The sequence below is a fragment of the Phyllobates terribilis genome, unplaced genomic scaffold (assembly GCF_046119375.1).
Source record: "Phyllobates terribilis strain yellow unplaced genomic scaffold, ASM4611937v1 Scaffold_366__1_contigs__length_1906876, whole genome shotgun sequence".
Lineage (NCBI taxonomy): Eukaryota > Metazoa > Chordata > Amphibia > Anura > Dendrobatidae > Phyllobates > Phyllobates terribilis.
The window spans coordinates 1,587,230-1,599,948 of NW_027363126.1; the positions used below are offsets into that span (position 1 = coordinate 1,587,230).

General features: G+C 44.5%; 5 non-coding genes across 5 annotated transcripts; all 5 read right to left on the minus strand.

Moving 5' to 3' along the window:
• Positions 1-820: 820 nt before the first annotated feature.
• On the minus strand, positions 821-1,008 carry LOC141223055 (U2 spliceosomal RNA). The gene has a single exon (XR_012290760.1). It is a non-coding gene; the product is annotated as a U2 spliceosomal RNA (small nuclear RNA).
• A 6,208-nt stretch (positions 1,009-7,216) lies between these two features.
• Positions 7,217-7,407, minus strand: LOC141223115 (U2 spliceosomal RNA). Its single transcript, XR_012290785.1, has one exon. It is a non-coding gene; the product is annotated as a U2 spliceosomal RNA (small nuclear RNA).
• Positions 7,408-8,522: 1,115 nt separating this feature from the next.
• LOC141223116 (U2 spliceosomal RNA) lies at positions 8,523-8,713 on the minus strand. The gene has a single exon (XR_012290786.1). It is a non-coding gene; the product is annotated as a U2 spliceosomal RNA (small nuclear RNA).
• Positions 8,714-9,828: 1,115 nt separating this feature from the next.
• LOC141223018 (U2 spliceosomal RNA) lies at positions 9,829-10,020 on the minus strand. The gene has a single exon (XR_012290731.1). It is a non-coding gene; the product is annotated as a U2 spliceosomal RNA (small nuclear RNA).
• A 1,115-nt stretch (positions 10,021-11,135) lies between these two features.
• Positions 11,136-11,328, minus strand: LOC141223031 (U2 spliceosomal RNA). The gene has a single exon (XR_012290741.1). It is a non-coding gene; the product is annotated as a U2 spliceosomal RNA (small nuclear RNA).
• Between the last annotated feature and the right edge of the window lie 1,391 nt (positions 11,329-12,719).

Below are 12,719 nucleotides of genomic sequence, written 5' to 3' on the forward strand. Positions count from 1 at the left end.
GTCTATCTGAGCTCAGTTCCACACTCCATCCTTACCCGGGAGTGGAATATCACACCTCTGGGTTGAGGTGCAATACCCCTGTAGCAGCCGAATCCTCAGGGTGCTACACTATTATGACACGCGCAGCCAGCGTTCCATTGCCACATTCCATCTACTGCAGGCAGGATACCTGGCTGGCTGAATGTCGCTGAGAAGCTCACAGAGACCGCCATAAGCAACAGTTTAACAGAATGCCACAGACTAATCAACCAAACTTTTTGGGTTGGGTTCTCTTTTATAGTCTGCAGGCATTAAATGAAAGAAGTCAGTGTTCCAGCAGAAGGAGACAACGTTTCAGAAAAGGCATTGTAGCAAACCAAAAAAGAAATTTTAAGCGCAGCAGAGTAACCAGCGCACATACCTGTTAGCTCAGGTGAGTTTAAAAGGCTGCTGTTGATAACAAGGGCATTTGCTAAATAGATGGTGTGTGTGCAACAATATACTGAAAGGTCAATTATATTGTGCAGCTTATCTCACCACCTGTAGTTATTTAGGTGAAAGCTCCAAAATGCTTGCCTAATATGTCTGTTTATCCAAAAGGAAGTAAAAAGGGAGAGCTAGAAAGATAGCATTGCATCACATTACATGGCAATGCAATGCACAGTTGCTGAAGTTGAACCAAAATGAGCTTGTAATCTGGCTTCTGCAACTTTGAACATGAAAAATCCAATGAGGAGAAGAAAAGCAAAGCCAAAGAGTCCATCCCAAAATCCGACAAACAAGCAAAATGAACAAAAAACATTGAATTCAATTCTTTCTGATTTTAGAAACTGCATTAAAGAAGGGGTGCACCGGTCCTGGAGATACTGCAATACCAGGTCAATGCGTGGAGTGGACAGAGCAAGCTCTTTTTCCATCTCCCTGTTCTAAAAATCCATTTAATATATGGTCCCCAGATAGGGGACGTATCAGATATTAAACTGATAAGAACAGATTTTTTTTTTTTTTTTTTTTTTTTTTTAAAACCATTCAGGTTCTATAAACATCTAGAACCGAAGCTTTACCCCAAAGGGCTCCACAACACATCTAGACGCAACAGAAACTCATCATTATGGCCAATTTTTATTATTTTTGAAGAGTGATAAAAATGTGTAGTCACACCCAATGCCAAACAATCCATAACCAGAAATCCATACACAAAAAACACTACACCCAGTGCTTCCATTTCAAAAATTTCCATTTACCTTCCGCATCCAAACTCCTTTCAACATCCCATTTATAGCAAAAATACAACTTATCCAAAACCATCCTTACACAATCACTTACCTCAAGAACCTCATTCCTATAAACATACAAATTCCTTGTATTCCACAGAACCTCTTTCACACATGCCAAGAACAACCAAAATACTCTCTCTTTCTCCTTATTCAAATTACATAGACCAAACATGACCATTTTAACCGTTAGAGCCCTTACACCCGTCAACTCCAAACAAAGCTTGCCCAGACTACCCCATACATCCCTTGCATGCTTACAAAACCAGAAAACATGGTCTATGTCCTCTGTACCACCACATCCAACTCTAGGACATCTGTCAGATGGTACTAACCCCCTTTTCTTCTGAACCGCTCTTACCGGTAATATACCATGCCAAGACAGCCACAGCAAATCTTTCTGCTTATTTGAAACATCAAACTTACATAGTTTCCTCCAAACACCTTCACACTCAGCTGATTTCAAACCAATAATACCACAAGCAAAACTGTCCACACACATTCTTTTTAACATTTTCTTCTCATTCATAAAGTGACCCATGCTAAAACTCTCAAGTCTAAACTTTCTCACAAACACTTCCACAAAAGCATACCACTCAGGACAAATAAAGGAAAAAGGCTTCCTCAAATCCTGTACAGACCATTTCAAACGCCCTAACATAGAGCCTGCTTGATACCTCAACATACAAGCAGCTTTGGTATCCTTGAAAAAAAGCTCACAAAACAGCCCAACATAATTTAATCCGATGAAAACCTCTAAGTTTGGAAAGTCCAAACCCCCATAATATGTCTTTTTCATTAGCTTCTCTCGTTTTGCCCTTTCCATCTTACACCCCCACAAAAACAAAAAGAGAATCCGATTTAATTTCCTCAAAGTCACAGCTGATGGAGGAAAAATCAAAGCAACATACAGTATCATAGGCAAAATAATACTTTTAACTATCAAAACCTTCCCTGTAAGGGACAAATCCCGTAACCTCCAAAACTCAATTTTTTTAATTATTCTGCCCCCTATTTCTTCCCAACTCTCTTTTCCCTTCAAATCATCATCAAAGTCTATACCCAAAATCCTAACACCTTTAGAAACCACACATTCCATATCATCATCGTTTAACTTGTCCTGCAAACAAAACCCTTTCATCTTACTTTTGGCCCAATTAATTCTAAAAGCAGAAGCCACACAAAACACATTAACTAAAAGCTTCACTCTTGACACTTCACAGGCAGAATCACACAAGATACAAATGTCATCCATATAGCCTAAAACTTTAACGTACTTACCCCCACTACCCGGAATCAAAAGTCCCCTAAAGACTTTGTCCTTCCTAATAGATTGCAGCAAAGGCTCTATTGCACAAATGAACAGTATGGGCGACAATGGACACCCCTGCCTAACCCCAGAAAAAATCTCAAAACTATCAGAAAAGAAACCATTAACCTGAATCTTGCTCTTAGCCCCTTCATACAATCCATGCAACAATTTAACCAGATGCTCTGGAAACCCCATCTTCCTTAACACACAAAACAAGTACGTATGTGCCACCCTATCAAAGGCCTTCTCGAAGTCAAGCACACACACAATCACCCCTTTCTTCCTCACCATACAATCCCCGATCATATCTCTCACCAACATCACATTCTCATGGATCCTCCTCTTTGGAACTGCACACCCTTGATCCTCCATAACAACATTTGAAATTACCTCTCTCATACGGTTAGCCAAAAGTTTGGCAAAGATTTTGTAGTCAACATTCAAAAGAGTTATCGGACGCCAATTACCTACCACACGCCTATCTCCCTTTTTGAACAACAATACCACTATACCTTGCTTCATACTCTCAGTCATCCCACATCCAGAAAACAAACACTTCATAATAGCCACCAGATCTTTCCCAACAAACTCCCAATACTTAGCATAAAACTCCCAAGGGATACCATCACCCCCTGGAGCCTTGTTTTTAGCAGACTTGGAAACCACATACTTAACCTCATCCTCCGTAATTTCACCTAACAAGAAAGGAAACTCAGACACAGGCACAAAGTTATCAATCACACTCAAAAAACCACCCAACTCACACTCCTTCCTTTTATATAAAGACTTATAATAATCAGCCACTACCCCAATCACATCCTTCCCATACACCTCACAACCATTCTTGTCCAACATAACATTCATGTCGCGTCCACCCCCACACATCCTCTTAAAAAAGAAACTTGTACACTTTTCATTCTTCTCTCTCACCTCAATTTTAGATCTCAAAATAATTTTCCTACCCTCCTCCCCAAACCATTCTTTTATCTCTCTCTTGGCCCTTTCCAACTCGTACTTAACGTCCAAACCCAAAGATTTGCATTTATGCAAATAGGAAAACCTCCTATTTTGCCACTTATACAAACATCTCCTTTTCCTAGCTCTCATATACCCAGCTTTCCTAAAGAACACACCAATCCTTACTTTCACCCAGTCCCACCATACCAACAAATTTGCAAAACCTTTCTTTTTCCTAACCCAACATGCATACTTCCTGGCAAACTCGATTTTCATCCTTTCATCCTGCAGAAATCTAACATTCATTTTCCATACTCCACGCCCATGAAACAAATTAGCAATCTCAAAACTCCCCACCAAACACTCATGGTCAGAAAAACACACCCTTTCTTGAATATAATTAACACATTTTACAGCAGATGAAGAAAAAAAGAAGTAGTCCAAACGGGACTCGGTCCGACCATCTTCCGCATGGTATGTATAGGGACCTGGCTTAGAATCCACAGCATCTTTCATTGAAAAATCAGACATCAGACGATTCCACAGATTTCCAGTCACGTCAATTTTGGATTCCACTGAACCAGCTCTACCCCTTTTGTCCAGGACACAATTAATATCACCAACCACAAAAGTTGGAATTCTGCCATGCAAAAAAAAACGCAATTTCTCAAAAAGGGCAAGTCTCTGCTTCTTGTCAGCATGCGCATAAATGTTGATTAGTTTAAATTTCCACCCCCTGAAACACAAAATCAAGCACACACACCTACCCTCCTCCACAACTACACTTTGCAATATAGAAATGTCCCTATTTTTAATCAAAATCCCCACTCCGTCATTCTTATTTATGGGAGAGAATGACCACACCACTTCACCAAAATCCCATTCATTCTTCTTAGGCGCCCTATTTAAACCACATTCTTGCACACATACCACATCACAACCTTTAGAAGCTAGAAAATCCAGCACACATGCACGCTTGTATGCCGACTGGAAGACCCTCACATTCTGTGAGGCAATATTCAGCTTCAAAGTCATGAAAAAACACTAAACAAAAAAAAGAACATGGAGACAAAAAACTCAAGTTCCACTACTGCCAAACTGAATAACTTCTTCCAGTACAGCCACCTGTTCACTGGAAAGAAAACTTTGACCAGGAGAAATAGGGTCTTCAGTGACCCCTGAAGCAGAGCCCTCACTAATGGTTGGCTCCGGACTCAAAACATCAAACACATTACGTGACACAAAGGAAGGCTTCTCCAAAGGCCCCTTCTTCAGCCTTTTAACTCCTTTGCTGCCCTTTTTTGAAAAAACTTTATGAAAGCCTGCAGCAAGCTCAATGGCAGATATCTTTTCCTTGCCCAGACTTTCACCATCAGATGAGGACATTTCAATCAGATCAGAGTCGAGTTCCTCTGCACCCATATCTAGACTTTCACTCTCCAGGAAGCCAGCAATAGTCCCAGCATTCCCCTGGGCAGATTCAGGCTTCTCAGCTACTTTGCATACTTCAAGGGCGTCATTAGCCTCCATTCCAAGCACCTGGAGGACCTCAGACACCACCAGTCCAGTACTACTCTCCCCAGCAGGCACATCAGCTGGAGCAGGATGGGACTCCACCTCTTCCACAGGCATTACAGGAGGTATTACACCAGCACCCTCACCATCCTCCACAGAGTGGAGCTTTGCACGTATGTTAAGGGCATCCATTTTCCTATCAAAACGCCTCCTCTCAAGGGTATGCTGTGCACTCAGACTTGGGCAGGACCTACATGTATGATCCACACCCCCACACAGATCACACACAGGGGGGTAAGGGCAAGCCCCTGCATCATGTCCAGTTCTTTTACAGTTCCTGCAGGTAACCCCTTGCTGGCAGTCCTCCTTTAAATGCCCATAACGGAAACAACTACGGCAGAAGGTAGGTTGCCCAGGGTAGTGGAGAAACCCCCTATTACCCCCAATTGAAAAATTCGCTGGAGGATGCATGGTCCCTCCAACACCTTCAGAGTCAGGTTTAAAGCGGACCCAAAACTTCAAATTCCCATTGTAAACGCCAAAAATATTCCTTTGGGCTATGCCTCCCTTCACAGAGGAACAATATCTTGACAAAAAAGCCTTGATTAAAGTAGTGTCAATGAAGGGATTAAACATATGTACAACAAGAGGCCTCTCAACAGCCGAAAATAAAGGAGTAACAGAAATGTACCTCATATGCTGGTGGTCTTTGTGCTCCTTTAGATATTGGAAAAAATTAAGGCAATCTTCTTCACGGTAAAAGGAAATGTCATAATTACCAGAAGATGGGAATTCTTGAATGCAGAAAATCTTATCCAACTCGATACATGCCAGATCCATAATCACATCCTGCACAATATGCCCCAACTGTAAGGAATGCTTCATTTCAGCAGCAACAGTCAGCCGAACAGTATTCTTGATGGCAGCCATTCCTAGTACAATGCCCACGGCACTCGATCGCAGCTCCAAAAACGCCGGAAGTCGCCTTCCACGCCAAAAGCCCCCCGACCCAGACCCAGCAGGGTTCCCCCAACTGGATCTGAGCCAAAAGGCCGAGAAGCGATAACCAGAATTGGTTTCAAACTACGGAGCCACCCAAGGATCCTGAAAAGTCCATTTGTGGAGATGAGCTCCTGGACTCCCGTTAAGAAGACATGTTGTCAACCTCTAGATCCCTTACATGCCTGCACTTTTCGGCTTGCTGCTGCTGCAATCCACGCGTTTTAGATCTGCATAACTCCACCTCTTTAAACACAGCACCTTCACCCCCTGCTGTTCCCACCCGCCTCAACACCGTTGGAAGGGAGGAGAACCAATTAAGGCGGGGGGTGGGGTGGAACGAGCAGCTGTCTACCCTTAGCAGGAGGGCTCCTGATTACATACCTCTCCTGCTGCTGCTGCTGCTGGCTGTCCAGCAGCAGACTGAAGGTGGCTGCTGCTGTGCACAGGTATATAAAGGCTCAGAGCCTATTATGACACGCGCAGCCAGCGTTCCATTGCCACATTCCATCTACTGCAGGCAGGATACCTGGCTGGCTGAATGTCGCTGAGAAGCTCACAGAGACCGCCATAAGCAACAGTTTAACAGAATGCCACAGACTAATCAACCAAACTTTTTGGGTTGGGTTCTCTTTTATAGTCTGCAGGCATTAAATGAAAGAAGTCAGTGTTCCAGCAGAAGGAGACAACGTTTCAGAAAAGGCATTGTAGCAAACCAAAAAAGAAATTTTAAGCGCAGCAGAGTAACCAGCGCACATACCTGTTAGCTCAGGTGAGTTTAAAAGGCTGCTGTTGATAACAAGGGCATTTGCTAAATAGATGGTGTGTGTGCAACAATATACTGAAAGGTCAATTATATTGTGCAGCTTATCTCACCACCTGTAGTTATTTAGGTGAAAGCTCCAAAATGCTTGCCTAATATGTCTGTTTATCCAAAAGGAAGTAAAAAGGGAGAGCTAGAAAGATAGCATTGCATCACATTACATGGCAATGCAATGCACAGTTGCTGAAGTTGAACCAAAATGAGCTTGTAATCTGGCTTCTGCAACTTTGAACATGAAAAATCCAATGAGGAGAAGAAAAGCAAAGCCAAAGAGTCCATCCCAAAATCCGACAAACAAGCAAAATGAACAAAAAACATTGAATTCAATTCTTTCTGATTTTAGAAACTGCATTAAAGAAGGGGTGCACCGGTCCTGGAGATACTGCAATACCAGGTCAATGCGTGGAGTGGACAGAGCAAGCTCTTTTTCCATCTCCCTGTTCTAAAAATCCATTTAATATATGGTCCCCAGATAGGGGACGTATCAGATATTAAACTGATAAGAACAGATACTACACTTGATCTTAGCCAAAAGGCCGAGAAGCGATAACCAGAATTGGTTTCAAACTACGGAGCCACCCAAGGATCCTGAAAAGTCCATTTGTGGAGATGAGCTCCTGGACTCCCGTTAAGAAGACATGTTGTCAACCTCTAGATCCCTTACATGCCTGCACTTTTCGGCTTGCTGCTGCTGCAATCCACGCGTTTTAGATCTGCATAACTCCACCTCTTTAAACACAGCACCTTCACCCCCTGCTGTTCCCACCCGCCTCAACACCGTTGGAAGGGAGGAGAACCAATTAAGGCGGGGGGTGGGGTGGAACGAGCAGCTGTCTACCCTTAGCAGGAGGGTTCCTGATTACATACCTCTCCTGCTGCTGCTGCTGCTGGCTGTCCAGCAGCAGACTGAAGGTGGCTGCTGCTGTGCACAGGTATATAAAGGCTCAGAGCCTATTATGACACGCGCAGCCAGCGTTCCATTGCCACATTCCATCTACTGCAGGCAGGATACCTGGCTGGCTGAATGTCGCTGAGAAGCTCACAGAGACCGCCATAAGCAACAGTTTAACAGAATGCCACAGACTAATCAACCAAACTTTTTGGGTTGGGTTCTCTTTTATAGTCTGCAGGCATTAAATGAAAGAAGTCAGTGTTCCAGCAGAAGGAGACAACGTTTCAGAAAAGGCATTGTAGCAAACCAAAAAAGAAATTTTAAGCGCAGCAGAGTAACCAGCGCACATACCTGTTAGCTCAGGTGAGTTTAAAAGGCTGCTGTTGATAACAAGGGCATTTGCTAAATAGATGGTGTGTGTGCAACAATATACTGAAAGGTCAATTATATTGTGCAGCTTATCTCACCACCTGTAGTTATTTAGGTGAAAGCTCCAAAATGCTTGCCTAATATGTCTGTTTATCCAAAAGGAAGTAAAAAGGGAGAGCTAGAAAGATAGCATTGCATCACATTACATGGCAATGCAATGCACAGTTGCTGAAGTTGAACCAAAATGAGCTTGTAATCTGGCTTCTGCAACTTTGAACATGAAAAATCCAATGAGGAGAAGAAAAGCAAAGCCAAAGAGTCCATCCCAAAATCCGACAAACAAGCAAAATGAACAAAAAACATTGAATTCAATTCTTTCTGATTTTAGAAACTGCATTAAAGAAGGGGTGCACCGGTCCTGGAGATACTGCAATACCAGGTCAATGCGTGGAGTGGACAGAGCAAGCTCTTTTTCCATCTCCCTGTTCTAAAAATCCATTTAATATATGGTCCCCAGATAGGGGACGTATCAGATATTAAACTGATAAGAACAGATACTACACTTGATCTTAGCCAAAAGGCCGAGAAGCGATAACCAGAATTGGTTTCAAACTACGGAGCCACCCAAGGATCCTGAAAAGTCCATTTGTGGAGATGAGCTCCTGGACTCCCGTTAAGAAGACATGTTGTCAACCTCTAGATCCCTTACATGCCTGCACTTTTCGGCTTGCTGCTGCTGCAATCCACGCATTTTAGATCTGCATAACTCCACCTCTTTAAACACAGCACCTTCACCCCCTGCTGTTCCCACCCGCCTCAACACCGTTGGAAGGGAGGAGAACCAATTAAGGCGGGGGGTGGGGTGGAACGAGCAGCTGTCTACCCTTAGCAAGAGGGCTCCTGATTACATACCTCTCCTGCTGCTGCTGCTGCTGGCTGTCCAGCAGCAGACTGAAGGTGGCTGCTGCTGTGCACAGGTATATAAAGGCTCAGAGCCTATTATGACACGCGCAGCCAGCGTTCCATTGCCACATTCCATCTACTGCAGGCAGGATACCTGGCTGGCTGAATGTCGCTGAGAAGCTCACAGAGACCGCCATAAGCAACAGTTTAACAGAATGCCACAGACTAATCAACCAAACTTTTTGGGTTGGGTTCTCTTTTATAGTCTGCAGGCATTAAATGAAAGAAGTCAGTGTTCCAGCAGAAGGAGACAACGTTTCAGAAAAGGCATTGTAGCAAACCAAAAAAGAAATTTTAAGCGCAGCAGAGTAACCAGCGCACATACCTGTTAGCTCAGGTGAGTTTAAAAGGCTGCTGTTGATAACAAGGGCATTTGCTAAATAGATGGTGTGTGTGCAACAATATACTGAAAGGTCAATTATATTGTGCAGCTTATCTCACCACCTGTAGTTATTTAGGTGAAAGCTCCAAAATGCTTGCCTAATATGTCTGTTTATCCAAAAGGAAGTAAAAAGGGAGAGCTAGAAAGATAGCATTGCATCACATTACATGGCAATGCAATGCACAGTTGCTGAAGTTGAACCAAAATGAGCTTGTAATCTGGCTTCTGCAACTTTGAACATGAAAAATCCAATGAGGAGAAGAAAAGCAAAGCCAAAGAGTCCATCCCAAAATCCGACAAACAAGCAAAATGAACAAAAAACATTGAATTCAATTCTTTCTGATTTTAGAAACTGCATTAAAGAAGGGGTGCACCGGTCCTGGAGATACTGCAATACCAGGTCAATGCGTGGAGTGGACAGAGCAAGCTCTTTTTCCATCTCCCTGTTCTAAAAATCCATTTAATATATGGTCCCCAGATAGGGGACGTATCAGATATTAAACTGATAAGAACAGATACTACACTTGATCTTAGCCAAAAGGCCGTAGAAGCGATAACCAGAATTGGTTTCAAACTACGGAGCCACCCAAGGATCCTGAAAAGTCCATTTGTGGAGATGAACTCCTGGACTCCCGTTAAGAAGACATGTTGTCAACCTCTAGATCCCTTACATGCCTGCACTTTTCGGCTTGCTGCTGCTGCAATCCACGCATTTTAGATCTGCATAACTCCACCTCTTTAAACACAGCACCTTCACCCCCTGCTGTTCCCACCCGCCTCAACACCGTTGGAAGGGAGGAGAACCAATTAAGGCGGGGGGTGGGGTGGAACGAGCAGCTGTCTACCCTTAGCAAGAGGGCTCCTGATTACATACCTCTCCTGCTGCTGCTGCTGCTGGCTGTCCAGCAGCAGACTGAAGGTGGCTGCTGCTGTGCACAGGTATATAAAGGCTCAGAGCCTATTATGACACGCGCAGCCAGCGTTCCATTGCCACATTCCATCTACTGCAGGCAGGATACCTGGCTGGCTGAATGTCGCTGAGAAGCTCACAGAGACCGCCATAAGCAACAGTTTAACAGAATGCCACAGACTAATCAACCAAACTTTTTGGGTTGGGTTCTCTTTTATAGTCTGCAGGCATTAAATGAAAGAAGTCAGTGTTCCAGCAGAAGGAGACAACGTTTCAGAAAAGGCATTGTAGCAAACCAAAAAAGAAATTTTAAGCGCAGCAGAGTAACCAGCGCACATACCTGTTAGCTCAGGTGAGTTTAAAAGGCTGCTGTTGATAACAAGGGCATTTGCTAAATAGATGGTGTGTGTGCAACAATATACTGAAAGGTCAATTATATTGTGCAGCTTATCTCACCACCTGTAGTTATTTAGGTGAAAGCTCCAAAATGCTTGCCTAATATGTCTGTTTATCCAAAAGGAAGTAAAAAGGGAGAGCTAGAAAGATAGCATTGCATCACATTACATGGCAATGCAATGCACAGTTGCTGAAGTTGAACCAAAATGAGCTTGTAATCTGGCTTCTGCAACTTTGAACATGAAAAATCCAATGAGGAGAAGAAAAGCAAAGCCAAAGAGTCCATCCCAAAATCCGACAAACAAGCAAAATGAACAAAAAACATTGAATTCAATTCTTTCTGATTTTAGAAACTGCATTAAAGAAGGGGTGCACCGGTCCTGGAGATACTGCAATACCAGGTCAATGCGTGGAGTGGACAGAGCAAGCTCTTTTTCCATCTCCCTGTTCTAAAAATCCATTTAATATATGGTCCCCAGATAGGGGACGTATCAGATATTAAACTGATAAGAACAGATTTTTTGATTGAATATATCTTTTATTAGCACAAAAAATAAGTTAACAGACAGTGTACAGTGCCGCAGCCCAGTACACACAGAATTCTACATCATATTTACATAGCATGAGGATACGACGCACTAACTAGACACATCACACCCCTATGCTACACAAAACACTCAATCTGAAAGAAAAAGCATGTCAATCAATACAGTACGACGAACCGTGATAAGGGATGGGGATTGGGAAAAAGGGGATGGGGAGGGGAAAATCACAGGCCCGAAGCTTTATTGAAAGACAAGACACATAAGGGGAGAGGGGGAGGAGGGGTTTAGTCCTCGTCCTCGTCCTCCGGACCGTCCATGATGGAATAGTCTCTGAGCAGGCTGTGGATCAGCCTGCGGCAGTCCTGGATGGACATCCTCTCCCTCCTCAAGATGAGCCGGTTCCTGGCGACCCAAACGGCATCCTTGAAGCAGTTCATAAGGCGCCAAGCCTCCTGGATGGCTCCGACGGTATGAACCCCAGGGAAGAGTCCGTAAAGCACAGAATGGTGCGATAGGCTCGCCCTGGGGACAGAGTTCCTCAGGTCGTCCTCAAGTGCAGTCAATAGGCGCTGTGCAAATCCGCAGTCCCAAAAAGTGTGCAAAGATGTTTCCTCCACGAAGGGGCACCTTGGGCAGTACCGGGTCTTGCACAGGTTCCGGGCATGCATGAATGACCGGACGGGCAGTCCGCCCTGAATCGCCATCCACGACAAGTCCTTGTGCCCGTTGGTCAGCCTGTCAGACGACACATTTGTCCACACAGTCTCCAGCGTGTCCTGGTGAAGTCCTGTGATGTTCTCCACGTCATCCTTGGCTCTGATTAGCTTGTGGATAGTTTTGGGCTTCCACAAGTCGGGCTTGAGTCCCTCCAGTTGATGCTCCCCCACAAATCGAACGACGTCTCCGTAGAACCATGGCGTCGTCCAGTTGTAGGGGAAGGAGCTGTCCCACTTGTCCCAGCCGAGTCGCCTCCAAAGAGGAAGCAGGAAGAAGCGAGACATGGACCTGCCCGCGGAGCCATTCTTGACTTGCAAAGTCCGGCGGACACAATCACACACAAAAGAGGATCGCAGGAGGGTGGGGATATCTGGAACGCCCTTCCCACCCTTGCGAGGCTCCTTGTACATGACGGCCCGCCTGACTCTGTCCATCTTGGATCCCCAGACAAAGTGAAACACTGTCCTGGTAATGGCCCTGCACACAGTGACGTGTGGGGGCCAGGCCTGCGCCGTGTACTGCAAGACGGGCAGGACCTCATTACGCAGGATGAGTGCCTTACCCTCACAAGTGAGGTGTCTGAGGCTCCAGAGTCCGATCCGTTGCTTCACCTTGGCCAAGCGTTCTTGCCAGGACTTGAGGGCCGCTCCTTCCTTCCCGAACCAGACTCCCAGCACCTTGAGGAA